We start from the raw sequence: 19,471 nt of genomic DNA, 5'->3' as shown, positions 1-19,471 counted from the left end.
CACCTATAAAAACTTATTTTCATGATGAACAGGCAACAATCTACTATCCACATCTTTCGAGATGATGTAATAACCTCAGAGCTGTGTGTGTGTGAATCTGAGAGTGACATTAAAGCTGTCACAAGAGAAAGTCCCTAAATTCTTGGCCAGGGTCAGTTTGTGGGTTTGCAAAGCACATATAATGGTTTTTCCAGACACTAATAGATTTGGATGATAATACATTTGTAACATGTCCATCTGTAGGCTAAAGTAAAACACAACTACTCTCTATAATCTGTTATTAAGAAGTATCGATCACTTTATTGGGCTGCACCTGTTTGTGTAAAGTCTGTTCCAAACAGAGCGAGGGACGTAGGGGCAACACATCTCACACTGTGTTTACATCCCCATGCATCAGAATCAAGCATTTAGCCAACAACAGCCTGACAGCTGCTGGCTCATCTCAGTGGCTGCTTTAAATAAACAGCAGGATACACATCCCTCCACAAAACTCTGTACCTAGACTTCACCTCAGACTATAATGTAGTGATACTGATTTTTTTCACTACTACGTTACTGTTTTCAAAAACTCAACCACATCAGTTACATCAGCTGATATATTCTGTAGTGATTTAAGAATGATTTACACTGGAAGAAGCTGAACTACAGCAAAGCTTCCATAGGGAGAAATCTAGTTTCTAGTATCTACACAAAAAATGGCAAAAAAGTAATTTAACTACTTGAATCACTACGTACATGTAGTTGCAGCAACATGTAGTTAACCCATTAGTTTCTTTAAATGCAGTTCACTACCCCCCAACACTGCACCTTGAATCTAAACCTCATCAGCAACAAAACAACAGCAGCATCAGATTCAAGTCAAGCAAAGGAGACAGATAATGAGATATTGGGTAAAAGAAAAATTGAACCTACGTCAGACCCGGGATTCCTCAGACTCCGTCTTCACTGTTGCTGCTTAAACCACAGATCAGCATTCATCACAGCAGTCAGCAGTGATAAAAAGATCCTGAAAACACACAACACAAATAGAGATTTGTTACAATTTGACTTCAGAGGCAGCTGAAAAGCCCAAACGTGATAATCGTCTCACTCACAGTTCAGTTTCTCTCCTCGTGTTTTTGTTTGCTCAAAATCTGGGTGATTTGTTCAGCCACACTCACTTTCATGCCGCCTGCTACCTCCTGCAGCTCACAGCGGTCCCCCTCCCACCAGAATTGTAACACGGTGTGACCGAAAGTTTACCCGATGCAGCAGGACATTAAAGCAACATTTTTCTGGAAACTTTCCCCCTTTAGAAAAAAAACAGCCAATAAACTCTGAGTCAACTCTCTTTGGCTGTGGAAATTGTTCTCATACCTCATATTCCCCCACCAAGGTGCTCCATCCCACCTCTGCACAGTTCCCGAAAATCAATTACCTGTGGGGATTACCCACTTCTATCCCCCCTCCAAAGCAGCGATAGAAAAGGAAAATCATAATCTAAATCTCCAGTTCTGTGGCCACTTTCATTCCCAGTGATTCTCAAGAGACCAAGGCTGAATTTACAGACAATGTCAGGAAGACAAAGTGTTCAGAATGAGCCTCACAGACATGCAGAGACACTTAAACATTTTTTTCTTTCTGAAACATCCCAACACTTGAGAATCCAGGAGAAAACAAGCTGTAAGGATGCTGTTTGAGGTCTGTCAATAATGATGGGAATACCAGGGAGACGCAGCTTGAAAGGCACTTAAGAGCCAGGCAGGGGTTTGATGGGAATAGTGGTGATGTGTGACATGTGAGTCACACTTTATCCCGGGATACAGAAACAACAGCTTACAAGGTTAAAGCCGCCTGGAGAGGAGAGGAGTCTTGCTTCCATTGCAGGGTTTACGGTATTTGAAAAATGTCATAGCACAATATTAAAAACATGATGCATTTAAAGTTGGAGCTATGTTAAGCAGAGGTTTGATGGTAACATCCATGATGTACCGTCTGACATGCAAGCACTCGTATTCCTCCAGGGACATGGAAACAAAGACAGCAGCTTAGTATGGTGAACACTGTCTGGAGAGAAGAATATGTCACATTCAGGTAAGATACTGATCATAAACAACAGGTAAGACTCTCCTTGGTTGACGCTTTGCTCAGAATGCATTGCATTCATAAAATATGTTGTCAAATATCCAACCAAGAAGATAGTAAAATGAGTGAGAACTGTCATGAAAATCGGGTAATTTCTTGCATTGAAGAAGTTGCTGTTTAGCAGCCGACGGCAAAACCAAAGTAAAAATTCACTCTTAAAAGTCTCTCAAGAATATTATTTTCAGGGCAACCCAAGAGCCAAATGGTCTGAGCAGGTGAGTCCCCAGTTTGGCTGCTGGCCACTGTCTCCTGTCACTCTCCACTGTCCTATAGATAAAGGCTTACAATTGCCCAAAAATTACTTTAGAAAATGTATAGTTTTTGGATAGCATACTGCAACAAAAAAGCTGTTGGGAAGATAGTACACACATGTAAAACCTAATGAAAAGTAATATAAAGTGCACACAACAGGTACTTAATGAGCTTTAAAGACCCCTGCTGATGAAAATCAAGTGTTTAACCTTGTTAAAATGCCCAGATGGTCTTTTTCACATAACACAAGACATGAGTGAAATAATCAGTCAACACCATAACTAATTATTTCAACCTTGAACTGCAGTGAACCAATGACAGTCTCATAAAAACAGATTCAGACAGCCAGAGATTCATACATTCATTCATAGTGTGTGGTGGGTGGGGCACAAGTCCTGATCCAGAATATCTGAAAGAGGAAGTAAGAGTAGATGTGCTTCCATTTTTTCACTTTTTTGTAGGAAAACCACGTTCGACAAAATATCACTCAGTGCAGAGTATTTTTTTATTTAATGTCTGAGGAGGAACTTTAAATTGCAAAAACACAGATTTGGTTCTTCAAAATGGGGACAGAATTTAATTGGTGCAATAAGAGCCAAATCCAATAAAAAGGTTGTTGCTGGAAGTGACCTTTTCCTTCATAATCACTATTGGCTATTCCCCGGCTTCCTGGTTTAGTGGCAATGATGGAGGGCATTTGTAGAGTTGCCAAATTAAAAGCGGTTATGGGTGAGCTGAGGTGTGTGTTCGGTGATAAGGGCTTCGAAACTAAGAGAAATATGTAGGATCCCACCTGCAGGGCGTTTAATGATATTAGCAGCAGAGCTCTTCTCACTCAGTCCAGCTCTCTCTCTCTCTCTGTCTCTCTCTCTGGATGCTCAGGTGCAGTTTGGTTTTATACTACCACGTTTATGAGAGATCGTAATGGGTGGGTGCAGCTCAAAACAAACGGGAGGCCAATTAAATGAAAGGGCTTCCTGGGCAGGCGGCCAATAAGAGGGCCAACAACTCGTTTTATATACAGCTCTCAGAGGAGGAACGCTGGATATTATTTCCTGATAGCAAAAAGGGCTCATTTGCAATTGGGGTCATATTGTTATATGGATATATATTATAATATAGTAAATTTACTAAAAAGCCAATTCAGAAACTCTTAATGGATAAAGACACAACTGTTACTATTTAATTTGCTGGATTGACAATCCATGGCACTTTATTACATTGATACTAAAATCAAAGAAAAACACCAGAAACGTTATAGAACAATCGTGCTCATTGAATTCAAGCATCATCCACAAAGGCAAGGTATGGCAAAATCAATGTATACTGTTTCATGATGTACAGTACATCATATTATCCAACCCTAATTTGCAAATATATGAAATTAACAGGAAATCAAATGACATGATGTTGCTCTCCTGCAGTTTTTAGGTTCATTTAGCTCATTTTTGTTTTGTTTTACAGCACATTTACGTTTTACTGCTCAACTCAACCTTGTTTCAGCAGAAGAAATCAGCTGTTTTCATCATCGGCACACAAAATGTAAAATGGCTTAAAGCCTGCTTTATATACCGTACAATTCCCTAGGAGTCTTTACTCTGGTGGAAATGTGCTATATTACCAAAGCCAGGATGCTCCATATGGCTGTGGCATAAAACCGGCAGGATCATAACTCCAGGCAGTTTAACGCGGCGCTCTAGATAAACAGAGTATACAGCCTGAAAAACGACAGGCACTGGTGTCTTCACAGCCTTCCATTAACACTCATCTGGGCGGGAAAAGGACGGATTTCATCTCCCGACAATATCCAGGTTAACGTCGGTATTAGATTTCGCCAGTCCAAGGGACGCCATGCAACCACGAGTGTGAGTGTATTTGTGTCGTTTAGAATTCAAAACTGGTTACACACACCGCAGGCTTGTCTCTCTGGAGTAGGGGAGGACTGAAACTGGAGCAACTTCAGAAATGACAACACAATCCTTTGAAATCAGGCTTTTATCCATTCAGACAGACATGAAACTGCACCAGTGATTTCATTCATAACATGGGTTTCTTCTTTTAAAGAAAACATGCAGTGCTTTTCCGAGTACACATTTACATTTCCACCGCTTGCTCTTCAGTAATACACACTACACAACGAGTACACTCAGTAGCTGAAGGTGCTCTTTCTCCATCAGACTCATAATGACAGTGCAGAGGGAGTTATTGCCATAGAGCACGGGGCCACAGAGGAAGTCATCACCCGCTGGTGTCGTCCATTCATCCTTTTTGAATGAGAACATGGCTGGAACATGACTAACCTCTTGTGTTAATTAAACACCATCAACGTGCTTCACCGAGGCCCCAGCTGTTTCTGGGCGTGCATGCACATCCAGGAAAGCTCTCTGGGGGAGGTGGAGCTGAGAGTGACAGCTTGCCTCAACATCCCGGTTGGCTGAGTGGATTTCCTGTGTGCCGCCGTGGGAACTCAGGGCTCCAACAAGCTTTTGGATTCCAGTTTTGATCAACTTTTTTTATGTTATTCATTTATTTGTGTACCAAAGTATTTTCTCAAAGCTCCTCCATGCTCCACACTTGGCAGATGAGAATGCAAATCTTCAAATTAATTTTCCGTACGGTTCCATGTGACTCTCCAAACCTGTGCAGGATTCACCATTGCCCTGCTGTAATGAAGACCAAACGCATTAATAACCTCACGCTGTAGAGATAGCTTGCATGATGAAGGCCAGCCACCCTGATAATGGGCAGGCATGGGCAGCAAGCTAGAAGGGAGAGATTGACGACTTTGCTCAAACCACCCCCAACACCCCATCACCCCTCCCTGCTTCTCTGCTGTATTGTTACATCTCATTTTCTCCCGATCCATCTTCATGACATTGGTGAGCATCAGTCAGGTCGAGGTCAGGGGCGTGTGATGGTATTAGCGTCTTGAGGACGATGGATTACTCCTCTTAGTGTCAACAGTGTGGGGGCGGAGGGTTGGTTAGCAGGTTACTGATTCACATAATGGGGCCCTATGAAATGAATCAAGAATGTTGATATTGTTTAAATGTTAATGCTACAATACACACACAAGGTCAGTCTGTATGTGGCTCAGTCAATGCATTGGCTTGGTCCAGATGGATGGTTGATATCTCAACAATTATTGGATGGATTGTTATGAAATTCTGTACAGATGTTAATGATCCAGAGACAAGGAAGCATACTGATTCTGGTGATGGCCTAACATTTCATCAAGCACCATCAGCATGACAGATTTTTTCATTTGTCCAGTTAAATATCTCAACATCTGCTAAATGGATTGGCACAATGTGCTGCAGACATGCCTGGATCCCACACCTGGTACCCTGATGCCTTTAGAGATCCCTGACTTTTCCTCTAGCTCAGTCATGAGGTTGACATTTGTGGCTTCTTTACCACATCTCTGGAGGCATCACAAGCTGTATTCATATTACAGTTTGAATAGACGCAATTAAAAAAAAAAACCCTCCTAAACCTATAACTACTCATGTCATGTGACTGAATGTGTTTCCATTTCACTTTTGAGATATATTGCTTTATCGAACTGTTTGAAAAACCACCTCATGTGAGAGTACAATTTTTTGGGGGGAAAATTTTAGTTTTTTTGAAATTCATGTGTTGCCATTACAATCTCAAATTGCGTATTAAGCTGTGTAATGGAAATGGGGCTACAGATGTGTGTTACTCACCATCCCGGTAGATACCATTTTGAGTGCTTAGTTCATCAAGACAACTGTTAATGAAAGTTTGAATTGGTAATGCTTAAAAGAGACTTTGCTAAGTGAAAATGAAAAAGGTACATGCTGTTGTGGTGTACACCTCTTCCTCCAGTGGCTCTCAGACAAAAGGGACAGGCACATGAACTTTCTCTTCAACAAAGTGGCCTTGCACTCAAGAAAAGGAAAGAATGTGATGTGTTCGTTTCAGAGAACATAATTAATATTGAGCAGAGTGATTACAAACTGCAAATAGTGCATGAGAATGATGCTGGTGTTTGTAATCTGGTGGTATAATTAGGTACTAAACAGGATAATGATCCACCAGAACTGGCTGCAGATCAACACAGGAAATGCTTTTCAAATTGTGGAGACTTCACCTGAAATGAATGGGAGTTTAATGTGACTATACCTTTGTACACACATCGAAGCTTTATCTTAAAGGTACCATATTGTACAGTATTAAGTGATATTTGCATATCTTAAAGCAGGATGAGTCATAAAGCAAGTCTAGGTTCTGAGGAAGCTGAAATGAGGCATCAGGACTTCTGGAACTTTGTGATGTCACAACAAAGCAGTCACCACCCTCAGCCATGACCCAAGCCCCGCCCACCTGTACCCACCATCCAACCTTGCAGGATTTGATTACCTGAAATCTGCTATATTTTTATTTGATCACTCAGAAAACACTCAGCCAATCAGAAGAGAGGCTAAGATCATCTCTTCTGATTGGCCTGTTGTTACCAGAGCTCCAGAAAGAAGCCTGAGAGAGGAGATGTAAAACTACACTGAGATGGTTTTTGGTTCTTAAAACCACAAATATATCTTCTGATGGAGATCAACACTTCAGATGAAACACAGGAAAAGTGTAAAATATGGGACCTTTAACTGACTCTCCTGACTGTGGAGTATCTGAAATCCATCCATCCATTTGAGCAACAATGCAATATCTGAACAAGAAAGACTCAGGGGACTCATTTCGGTTTGAGAAGATGGAGCTGTCAGCCAATCAGGGTTGGGTGTAGTGATAGATCCTGTTAGTGCTACAATATATTTGAAAATTAAACCAGGCTAACCGCATAATACAGAGCCATTAATGCACATTTACACCTGTGCCTGGCAGCTAAGTATCTGCTGTGAGGTTTTCCACAGGCTGTTAGCAGATGAGCTGGAGCTGCTAGACGACGGTGCTGGAATGGTTTCTTTTGTAAGCATCTGTGTTGAAGATACAATGTTACACCGCAAGATAAAATACATTCAACTGGATTACATTTTAGCCACCACCAGCCAAGTTTATTTCCTTACAATGAGTGCAGCTAGACTAAGCTTCAATAAGAGCAGCGGTAAGGAGTAAGAATCAACACTATTGTGCGCTGACAATATGGGCAACGATTGGATTAAAGAATAAAGAATGAGGATAAGCAAGAGCAAGATTGCAGAGGAATGGGATTAAAAGGCAGTGTCCGATGAGGTAAACAGGGTGATTTGTCTTCTATTATTCTTTTTCAACACAATGCTATAATGGCACAAGATATGGCATGCAGGGATGTGATTCATGGGGGAAGGGGGGATGTTCAGTTGCTGTGAGGACCACTAGAACGCTTTAAATGGTTGATCGGCCAGTCTGCTACACAGGAAGACTAATTCCCAGTGAGACCTGCATCCCGTACCGTCCCTTGATGCCACCATTATGCATGGAGAATACTGGCAAGTACCCCTGTGCATAAATGCATACACATTAGCTAAATTGGCTCCACTGGTGAGCAAATGCTCAGTGGAATGCAAGGTTAACATGATGCAACACCGAGGCAGTGGGAATCATATTATCTGTGTTAATTCCGTCAATGCTGGTGTAAAACATTAGCAAAGATGTTAAATTATGAGCCAGATTATGCTCTCCCTGTAGCAAATGAAGAGGACAATGGAAAACTGCCTGTTCATTTAAGACAGTTAACTGGTAATGAAAGCTGGGTTTGGGTATATACCAGGGTTACTTTGCTGAATGCATCACAACGTAATAGGGGGGAAAAAGCTCTTTCCTGTAAAACCAAATTAAGCCATGTATCAGAAAACATGCCTTTAATATAACAGGGTGGAATGAAACTGCTAGCTAATTAGCCTGGCGTTGGAACATTGAGTAAAGTCAGAAAAGACAAAATGTTGACAAAGAGCTAATTACACACGACCTATCATACATAGACATAAGGCAGAGGGGCCTTTTTTAACTTCTCCCCCAGAGTCACCAAGAAACAACATTAAATAAGACAAGCTAATAAAAGCTACATCAAGAGGATTAGTGCTATTATGAATAATTTAAGACACAGCTTAAATACCTTCTGGAGGAGGAGAAGGGTGGGGTGGGGTGGGGTGGCGGGGCCTTACTGGCCCTTCAGGCTTATGGGACACTCCTGCAGAACAAACAGCAGCATTAAACATTAATTCGCCTCTGTGTATTTGCCAAATCAACATGATTCAAATGCTTCTAGGAGCTGATTTTGACCTCTAGCCTCAAGATAGATTCGTAGATATTCAATTAACCTCTATTTAGGCCTGTTTAAGAATCAACCCGTTTCTGTGTTTGCTGCTGAATTGGCAACTGTTGACATTCCTTGTGGACTGTTTTATTGGGTGCCTGTAATTTATTTGCTGGCTTGTAATGCAACAATTTCGAATCAATATTCCCTGTCAAATGTTGACTGCCTTAGCTGCGTGATGTGAGGGTGTCGTAATTGCAAAATGAGCTTCTTTAAAGCAATCAATCACCCAGGCAGAGGCTTTTTTTTTGCTACAATGACCAGCTTTCAGAGTCCCTTTGTAATCACAATGACAGTGAGACCTTACAGAGGTAGCTACTGTAGAAATCCTACTATTTACTCTTGTGTATAAACTACAGTAACAATGCAGGCAAGCCTTTCCTCAGTGTTGCACCACAAGTATAAAATTGTGTCAACCAGTAGGCCTACATGTGTATTCGGCTGTATAGGTTGCCTCAAAGTAGCAGCAAGCATTAACCGCCAAGTCACATCAATGCCATTATTTTTGATGTACACTGCACATGGATCCATTTCAATTTAGGTCTCTGGGCCCTTTGACCTCCTTTATCATCAACACAGAGAACCACTTGTCTTGGGAGATTGTGGAGCATTAGCACATTGGCTGTCACTCAAAACACAGCGACCAATCAATACAGGACAGTGGAAGTTGTGCGCTATCTTTCATGACAGCCTCGCTGGAAGGCAAACAATTAGATGGATGTTTCTTGGCAGGAGATCCCAGCCCCCAGAAATTCATTCAAAAATTCAAAGCTTTTATTTTCTTCTTACGCTTTACAGGAGTTTATGATAGAAACCAATTATTAATGGAAAAAAGCCTGTGCTAAATATTGAAGGTATAGCGTTTGAAAGAAATGGGCATTTAGAATGAAATGAAAGATGTTATCGAATTGTATTATGGGAATTGTTGGATTCAACTTATTTAGCAATTTAACCACACTGGAGACGAAAAGTCAAGATTCCTCAGCCTCTGCTGCTTTTAATTCTGCTTTTTTAAATCTGTCACTTATGAGTCCCCCAACCTTGTGGAAGTGCAATAACAAATTGCTGTAATTTGGGTGCAAATCCATTATGATGTTCAAAAAGGAATTCCACCATAAAAATGGATAAATGGCTCCCTGGAATGAAATCCCTCAATTATCGAGTCAGGCTGCCAGAAAGCCTACACTGCTGAAACGAAGCAAGACAGATTCTGATGTTTTCCACATGGGATCACCCCCATAATGAAGCAGCAGGAGCTGGAGCCTGACCTACCGTGGAGAAATCAATATTCCAAAGCAAAACATATTTGGCTCCCATGGGAGAGTCTGGTCAATAAGCCAAAAATATCGGTGGGTGAAATTAAAAAGGCAGCTGCTGTGTGTTGCATTCAAACTCATCAAAGGCTGCTTTAGCACAAGAAACTGAGAAGGAACAGAAAGAAGAACAGCTTGTGATAGACATTATTTGGAATCTTAAACAATACCCACAGACAACGGCACATGGCGACAGCAGCAAGAGCTGAAAAATGGGAATTTAATGCTTGCATTAAAAAAATGCAACTCTTGTACAGGGAACGAAAGCAGGATGCCGCAGCAGAGCGTGTAATGCCACGCATGCTCTTCTTCCCAGCATTACATGGAACGGCACCTAATGTGTGTCAGTCTGCCTGTCACACAAAATGAACAGCCCAGGGGTTGTTTGGTGCAAATTAAATTCCAACGAGGGCTGAATTCACATTTTTTTTAAAAAGCAATCTAATTAAATGTATCTTAAATTACGTGCCAACACCAGGAAAATATAGAAAAACTAACACCAGATGCAGACTTCAAGCACATGGCTGCTGGGGTGTTTCAGAGAGAGGAAAATGTGATGAGCAAACACCCCATGAACGTGTTTATGTGGATGAGATTAAAGCAAAAATCCAGGAAAGTAATTAAATTTTCACAGCTTTGCCTTTGATTGAAACCAGTTTATCATTTTCTCTCTATTGCAATTGTAACCCTCAACCCTACCTGTCCAGATGATACAACACAAAATCTAATTTCTCCAGCAATTTCCGCGTTCGACATCATGCTTCTTTTCAACACAAAGCAAGAGATCAAATTTGGCTTAACCCCAGGAAGAAAGGGGAAGGAGGGGGGCGAAGGGGAGGACAGGAACGATTCAAGAGTCGAACCGATGACATTCAGAAGCTGTGGACTTGTTGATGTGCTGGATCAGGGCTGATACTGAATTGAATTATGAGAAGCCACACTGCGCACACAGCTTTGATGTTGGGGGAGGTGAGGTCGGCGGCGAGGTGAAGGTGAGGTGGGACGAAGAGGGGGGGGGGGCATTATGTTCAGGTGGGAGGGAGGGAGGATGAGTGTTCCCATCAGATGCAGCGGCTGAGCCTTTTAAATCTGACTCACAGAGGAGGTGGAGGGAGACAACAAAGGTGTGTGGACAGAAGGCTGAAAACCAAGAAGCCTCTGACAGGAAGACAAGATAATCACAGTAAAAGCAAAAGGCTTGAAACACAGCGCTGCAGACAGGAACCACACATGTAGTTTGTCTTCCATTTGTGGAGAACCACTGTGGAGATTTGACATCTTACATCTTACCTGCTTCACTTAGATTCACTCTGACGTAAAAGCAAACCAGGAGATGTAAAACGTGGCCCACTTGGTTTCAGTTCCTGTATTTGGTTCTGATTAAATTCACACTGTTAACTAACCTCAGACTGTATCTCAGTCTTATTAAAGGTCCCATATTTTACACTTCTCCAGTGTTTTATTTGAAGTGTTGATATATTTGTGGTTTTAAGTAGTTTTCAATGTAGTTTTACATTTCCTCTCTCAGGCTTCTCTCTGGAGCTCTAGTAACAACAACTGTTTTGTGAGAGATCCAATAAAAATATAGCAGATTTCAGGTAAACACTCACAGAAACCATCTAGCTTTATACAATATGGGACCTTTAAAACAATGATGTGATGTTTCAACATTTCAAAACCTTCTCAGTGCCACTAAATGGCATCTTCTCACCAAATGAACCAAGCCAATTTGCCAAAGAATGTGCAGTTTTACAGTGAACCATGATGTGACCACTCGGCTTTACACCCACATGGTAAACCACTGCTCTAAAGCTTTTTAGATGGAAGTGAATCAGACATTATTCAGTTCAACTGAGGAACAAACTAACTCCAATCATCTTCAATTATTGTTACTGTGAAATGGCCAGATTCTGTATCTTCTGGGTCTTAACAGAGTAGTTAACCATTTTGTGCTTAACTTCATATTATGTGGCTACAGCAAGGAGTTAATTAGATTACCCTTAACACTGGAAGCAGGGCAAAACAGCTAACCTTGCTCTCCTTCTATAGTTCAAACATTTGCCTATCAGCTCCTCTAAAACTTCCCAAATATGTATCACAGCTCCCTTGTTTCCAGTCTTTATGCTAAGAAGCTAAGCTAACCATCCCCTAGTCCATTAGTGCACAACTGATCCTCTCATCCTGCACTCAGCAATAAATATCAATATAAAACCATTCCTTCAAAGTCTATATTATTATCATAAGAATATAATATTAATTACATACTACTTTAAAATATTTGACTGTTGAGGTTTCATGTACATTAAAGGAACAATGAATGCAGACCTGCTTGACAATCACATCTGCATGACGATTTATTTTATTCTCCGAGACAATTTCACTCAACTATACTTCTGGTTAAATCTAGGTGTTACTAATCATTAAAATAAAATAAAATATAGAATATAATCTGGCTACTGATATTGAAGTTGATCTCTATGGTCCAAATACCAGCTGGTCAGTGGTGGCAGAAAAAGCAGTTCTGTGCAAACTTTCCATCTGCTCTTAAGTTTTTACATTTGGCAGCGTCCAGCTCTCGTCTTGTGTGGTGCGACGGACTAAGGCTCACCTGTGAACCAGCTGTGTTAGGTCTATTCGATGGGTGAGAGTGGAAGGAAAAGAGTCACGGGTTGTTAATTCATAAGGTCCAGTCGGAAACAGAGGTGTGTTTCCTGGCTCGGTGCGTGCTCAGTGCCAGGGATCACTCATAAAACCAGCCAGGCTGCCAGGGCATCATTACAAGCTCCTCCACACCTGCCACAGGGGGAACATCGACTTTCATAAGGTGTGTTTGCAAGTGTGTGTGGGTGTATAGTCAGGGCTGCAGAGTACAGAGGTGATTTTACACTCGGTGATTTTACAATGTGCCTCAGGAATTTCATGACTTCTCTCCCAATTCTGATGAAATCACTTCAAGTGACTTTTAATAAACAAATAATTGAAGAAAACTGCTGCTTCCAAGGGGTTATCCTGGAGCCACCACTTCACACAGCTCAGTTTCAGAGCAGACATGTCTCCCCAGGCACCACAACTGACAACAGAAACAAACAGCAGCTCCGAGATGAGCAACGTCTGAGGCTCAACAGGTGAATCAATAACTATCATTTATTGATTATTACTGGAAGGCTCTCATTCTCTATTAAAGCCAAGGCTATGCTATACCAGGAGGCAGATTGCTTCTCTGTAGTTGCAACTTTTCTCCTTTTCCCATTGGTATTACCACCATTATCATCATGTCCAAAGCTATGCTGAGAAGTGAAACTCATTGCTTTCTGACACACAACAGAGGTTTGACACTTGTGTTTTCTTCAACGTCCATGTATGTTGACCAATGGACAAAACGTTTGTGCAAATGCTACAAGAATTTTCAGAAATACGCTTATTTGTGAAGAGTAGGAGATTATTAGCTAGCACAACGATTAGCAAGGTAAAACAGCTAGCCTGCATCTCTCTCTAAATTACAAAAAATACCCCCCAACTCCTCCAAATGTCAGGAATCAGCACATATCTCTCAATAGTTTAATCTGTACAGGAACAGAAATGCCTATTTTAAAAACAACAACTTGTGGTTTTATGATTCCCCGGCGTTCAGTGTTTATGCTAACCTGAGCTAATCATCTCCCGGCTCTAACACTGACTTCACACTCACAGGCATGAGAATGGTTTCAATCTTCTCATTAAAAACTCTGCAAGACAGTGAATAAGTAGATTTCCAAAAATGTCAAACAATTCCTCCACACATATGTTAGTATCCTACAGAAAGAGCTTTACAGAAAGTTTCTAAATACATGCTAGCATGCTAATCACTTTCATGTCACTTTCATTCACTAAAGTAAGCAATGTTGTAGGGACTGGACCAACATAACACTTTGTTTTTCAAGTGAAATTCAAGTAACACCGTTAAGGAATGTGATGAGCCGAAACATCATGACGACGCATGAAGAAAATAGCATTGATCATCTCATAGTGTCAAAAAATGAGTTAGCATTTTAGCACTTCCAGTTTGCTCATCCTGAAGTCTGTGAGTTTTCTGAATGGGTTTTTAGTTAGATGCCTGAAATAAAGTCTGTGATTAATACAAGCCCAAGACATTTTCAAGTTTTATTCTATGACATAAAATATGTCGGTAAATAGTCCAGTCATGATTTCTTTAAGCTTTTACATCCCTAAAAAAGGCTGGTTGCTAACAAGTGGCTAAATGAGACCACAAAGGTTGTCGGGTGCGTTAAACGTCATCACGCCAAACATGAAAATTCCACCTTTACAGCCTGGTTGTGTTGATACCTGCGCTTTGCAAACTGTTACTAACTTTGTGAGAGGAAAAGCTTTTGTAGAAGAGCTCAGAGCTAAATCAAACTACAAGTTTAGTGGTGGTGACGTTGAAGTCATGTGACCGAGGTGTAGTTCCTTCACAGCTTTTTACTCCTGGTGACTGTATTTAGGCTTCAAAAATCATAAAGTGGTGTTCATTAGAGAAGATAATCCTGCTGAATAAAACATGTCAATACCATAAAATTTTGTTTGTCACCAAGCTTATTGTCTGCAGTAATCCAAAGGCTAATAGAAAAACGTCATTGGCTTTTTGTCAAGGGAACAAGGCTGAGGTTATCATGAGGGCTGGCCTCCAAAAATCATCAAACATCATCCATGCAGCACTCTGTTGGGCTGTGGCTGTCATACTGTTTTGGCTTATCGGTATAGTTTTAAATGAAATATTCACATTTAAAAATGAGAGCAGCCATTAAAATCCTGTCTTTGGACCCCTTGTATATTTTTTTTAACAGAACTAAATCTTTATTTAAACTAACTTGAAACATTTTCTACATAAATTCTGTAGCTGTACAAACCTACCAGCAAATACTTTAAAAGTGTAGGATTTTTTTTTTATCGGGCAATTTCTCAATATATTGTTTAAAACTCTGCAAATCCGTTTATCCATCATTGGCATGTAGCTTGTTAGCTGGAGTGATTATCACTGTTGTTTCTCCAGATGGAGGAGCTTTGAGGTTGGAATGGAGAGAAGAATAAAACAAAATGCAACAGTCGGTCAATCAAAGAGGAGCCAAATCTGCTGTGCCAGACTAAACAAATAAAGATGGTGGTTTACCTGAAGAGTTCTCTACCATACTTTCCATCCCAGCAAGAATTTATTTGCATTTAGGAAAGCAGCTCACTTTTTAATCCTGGATTACACACCTAAATCACTGCATTAGCTGCCCTCTGTGCATTCATCCTGCAAATAGCGAAGGCAAATAAGCATTAGACTGTTTCTTTTAACTTTCATCAGCTGAAACAGGAGCTAATTATGAGTGAATATTTTGGCTTGTGGATTAAGCAGTATGAAGTGGTAAATAACAAGACTTCTGCAACAGTTTCATAGGAATATTTAAGTAGGCCAGTGACAGCTCAGATGGGTAACCGCTGGGGGAAAAAAAAACACTGCCAAGCCTGAGAATCTGCATGAACACGCTTTCAGATGTGAAATTGTTTCGCATTCATTGACAGAGTTCTTCAAACACACAGCTCATTCTCCACCATCAACACATGCACCATATGTCAATGCACAGTGAGTCACATATGTTACACTAACTCACTCCTTTCACCTCTGTATAATACCTTATAGATTTAGCAGTTTAAGCAGCCAGTCAGGTGCATGTTGTCGTGTTAAGTGCTCTACCAGCAGAATGGAGACAAACCCAGCAACACACGCTGCATGCTAAAAACCCTTTTCAATATTCATGGAGAGTTGGTTTTCCAATGCGAGTATAGTCAGACGCCCCGCTGAGTATAGTGGGGTGGGGCTGGGATTCACAGCACCGCTGACTGGGGAAGCGGAGAGAGGGGGTCGTGTGCACGAGTGATCCCGATGACGACATGTTTAAAAATAGTGGCATACCGTCATACGAAGCAGGTCTCAGGAGGATCAGAGGGGGTGAATCGAGCAGTGTGTGGCTTAGTCTTCACTCTCTCTCTCTTGTTGTAGATCAAGGTGCCAGTACTCCCAGTAAAGAGTGAGATCACTGTGACCGGAGGGAAGCTGTCAAAGCTCCTCATCGTCTATCATAGCTTCACAACTTCGGTGGTCTGTGTGAAGCACGGCTGCAGGGCGTTGAATTAAATTCATACTTGAGTTTTTTGTTTTTGACCAGTTACTCTGACATATTTAGCAGTTTAGCAAAAAAAAAAACACAGCACACCCAGTTAATTGCTGATGTGCATTTCCTCATGAGGTTTTTATATTTTGAGTATTTTCATTTTCTGCTGCTTCACATCTCTTCAATACATCCAAGGACCAAATACTGTACTTACTACTGCACTATGTTTATCTGACAGCTGGAGTTACTGCAGATTTTTATACAAATATATGATAAATGTATAAAATATGACACATTTTAACAGATTAAACTAGAATGGTTAAATTACTGTAGTTGCACCTCAACCAGCAACAACAAACAATAAAATGCTGCTTATATCCATATCCATAATCCAATAATATAATAGCTACAGAATGTCATAAGAACACTAAAAAGGGAAATTCTGAATGATGAGTAATTTGCTGTGCTATAGAAAATTTTAAAGTTACAGCTATGAATGGATGAAATGCTTTCCAGTGGTTGCAGCAAATAATTGTGCACTTACACAAGTGGACCAACAAAAACAGTGCGATTTTGGTGAAAATATGTAATTATAAAAACTATATATATATATATATATATATGAATATTTTAAAAATTGTTTTTTTTGTTTTTTTTTGTCTTAAACCCTATCCCTGTAATAACAAGGAACTTTTATGTTGTTGCTGGCTGGAACATCAAAATAGATTGGTGGTTAGCAACAGGAAGAATTAAAAGGATATTTAGTCAAGAGACAGATGTTGAATCAACAAACAAAAAAGGAAAATTGAGCTTCCCCTGCTTTCAATTCAGTCCTGAATCATTATCATTAAAATAAAAAGTGCCCTGAGAACATATTATTTGTCTCTGTATGATGACAGGGTCAGATATGAGGGCCAGGAGATGGAACAGGTTGGGAACCACTGACCTAGGGAATTCTCTATTGTTTTTGTCATGGCGGTTTGCATACCACCACATGCTAATGCTGGGTTAGCGCTGTAGCTACTACCCTCAACTAATAGCAAACAACAGAACTCCAATCCTGAAGAAGCCTCACTGTAGCAGGGGATTTCAATTAGACAAACCTGAGGTCTGTTCTCTCCAGATTTTATCAGAATGTTAAATGTCCAGGCAGGGGGCAAAACACATTACATCATGTTCACACCAATGTAGACGATGCATACAAGGCTGTGGCATGTCTCCCACCTGGGACAGTCTGATCAGCTGATTAGCAGAGTTAAACGAACAAGCAGTTAAGAGTTTGGCCTTGGGCAGCAGTAGCGAATCTGCAGGACTGCTTTTAGTCTTTTGTCACAGACCTAGATCAGAACAATCAGTACTGATCTTTATTAACTTTTGCACAGAAAATGTCACCACTGTTAGGGAAATCCAAGTGTTCAATTACCAGAGACACTGGATGAATAAAAAGGTATAGAATCTGCTGAGGCTTAGAGATGCTGCTTACAGAGCTAATGGCACTGCAGCTTTTAGTCTAGTAGGAGTTAATCTTAAACTAGGCTTTACAGCAGCAAAAAACAGGGGGCAATTTGAACAATAATGATCCCCAACACGTAGCAAGCCAGTCAGGCTGTCACAGATTATTAAATTAAGTACAGCCTGACTGTAAGCAGCAAACCCTCACTGGCAGGGGACCTGAACATGTTCTTTTCCTGCTGCAACACAGATAACAACATTGGGTAAATGGATGGACCGGCACCAGATCACTATGGACTGACGATGGACACTAATGAGGTCAGAAGGCCACTGTGCAGCATCAGTGCACAGAAAGCATCTGAATCTAATGGTGTACCAGTGCGTGTGCTTCAGGCATGTGTCTTCACCAACATTTTCCACCTCTCCCTGACCTACTCTGTTCTCTCGATGTGCCTCTATCAACAACCATCGTGTCCCTACCTGAGCCAAAAAAAGAAAAAATGCGTTGCCTGAACAACTTAAGGTGTGATCAGCAAAGAGAGGCTGATTTTGGCCCACATCAAATGAACCATCTCTGCCACTTTGGGTCAGTATTAGTTTACCTTCCAGGAAAACTGATCAGCAGAGGATGTGATCAGCCTTGCCCTCTATCCCATTCTGGATCACCTGGAAAGATACATTTGCTAGGATGCCCTTCTTGGACTTGAGTTAGGCCTTCAACACCATCATTCCCAAAAGACTATTGTCCAAACTCCACAGCCTGGGTCTGAATACAACCATTTGCAATAGGACCCTGGATTTTCCCACCTTGCCTGAAGACTGATGTTCCACAGGAATGAGTGCTGAGCCCTCTCTTCTATGCGCTCTTCACCCAGGACTTTATACCTGTCCACAAAACAACCACCAAGTTCTTAGATGACACAAAAGTCCTGGGCCTGATGTCTCACAACAATGAGTCAGTTTACAGGGATAAGGTGTGAAACCTGGCAGGAAGACAAAGAGAACAGATCCAAGCCCAGTGGTCACTGACAGCAAGGCAGTGGTGAGAGTCTCCAGTTTTAAATTCCTGGGCCATACACACCTCCACTCTCATCAAGAGGGCAGAACGATGCCCTTACTTTCTAAGGAAGCCGAGGAGAGCCAGACTGCCGCAGAACCTTCTCGTGAGTTTTTACCAGTGCACAGTGTGACAGAGTATCCTGCACCAGGACAGATCAGAAAGCTCTGCAGAGGGTCATCAGGACAGCTCAAAACAGTCACAAAACTGCTGGCAGCTGAGGACGTCTACCAGGCCTCCAGCATCATCTGTATCCCAACCCACCCTGCCAACCACCTCGTCCAACTTCTCCCTTCTGGCAGGAGATACAGGACAATACATGGATGCACCACAAGACTGAAAAACAACACAACTCTCCTCTGTGATCTTTTTCCACCCTTCACACAAATGCTTCCATCACCTCTTGTGTAAACGTCCAAGTGAAACACATTGAATGCATTCAAAAAGATTCCCTGAAATTGTGTGTTTTTATCACCGTTTTTATGATTCATCACATTGAGTCTACAAATACAAACAAAAGACACAGATGTCGCACAGAGATGACAACTAAAATCATGCCAAGGAAACTGCAGGCCATAGTGGCTCCTGGATCAGAGTATTTATAGATCCTCCCCTGCCATCACTCACCAAACAAAGAACCAAACCTGCCAGACAGATTCAGAATCCACAGTATCTGTATTCACATAGCATGTAGATGAGAACACACTATCAAGTCTTTAAAAAAATGCACATGGCTTTAGGTAGGACATGATGTGCTGTTGTCACGATGAAGAGCTGAAAGTTTGGACAGATGAGAACAAAAAAACTGCGTCTGTCTGAATCATGGCTGAAGGCCTCTGCAGTAAATCTGGGTCTTTCCAGACTCGGA

At 41.2% G+C, this 19,471-nt stretch overlaps 1 protein-coding gene across 3 annotated transcripts in view; it reads right to left on the bottom strand.

Annotated features, from left to right (window-relative positions):
* The window catches only part of nav3 (neuron navigator 3), a 456,492-nt gene that overhangs the window by 357,675 nt on the left and 79,346 nt on the right, over positions 1 to 19,471 (bottom strand). For 2 of the 3 annotated variants that reach the window (XM_071502610.1, XM_071502609.1), the window contains exon 2: positions 913 to 1,006. The gene's annotated coding sequence lies outside the window, so the exon portion shown is untranslated. Of the gene's footprint in view, positions 1 to 912; positions 1,007 to 18,353; positions 18,432 to 19,471 lie in introns of all 3 variants that reach the window. The other variant, XM_071502611.1, reaches the window with a different exon arrangement.

This window comes from Trachinotus anak, unplaced genomic scaffold (genome assembly GCF_046630095.1).
Source record: "Trachinotus anak isolate AG129_WGS33_773 ecotype Australia unplaced genomic scaffold, CSIRO_AGI_Tana_v1 ptg000018l, whole genome shotgun sequence".
NCBI classification, from domain to species: Eukaryota; Metazoa; Chordata; class Actinopteri; order Carangiformes; family Carangidae; genus Trachinotus; species Trachinotus anak.
The sequence above is the reverse complement of the archived record's forward strand: the minus strand, read 5'-3'. Positions and strand labels throughout refer to the sequence as shown.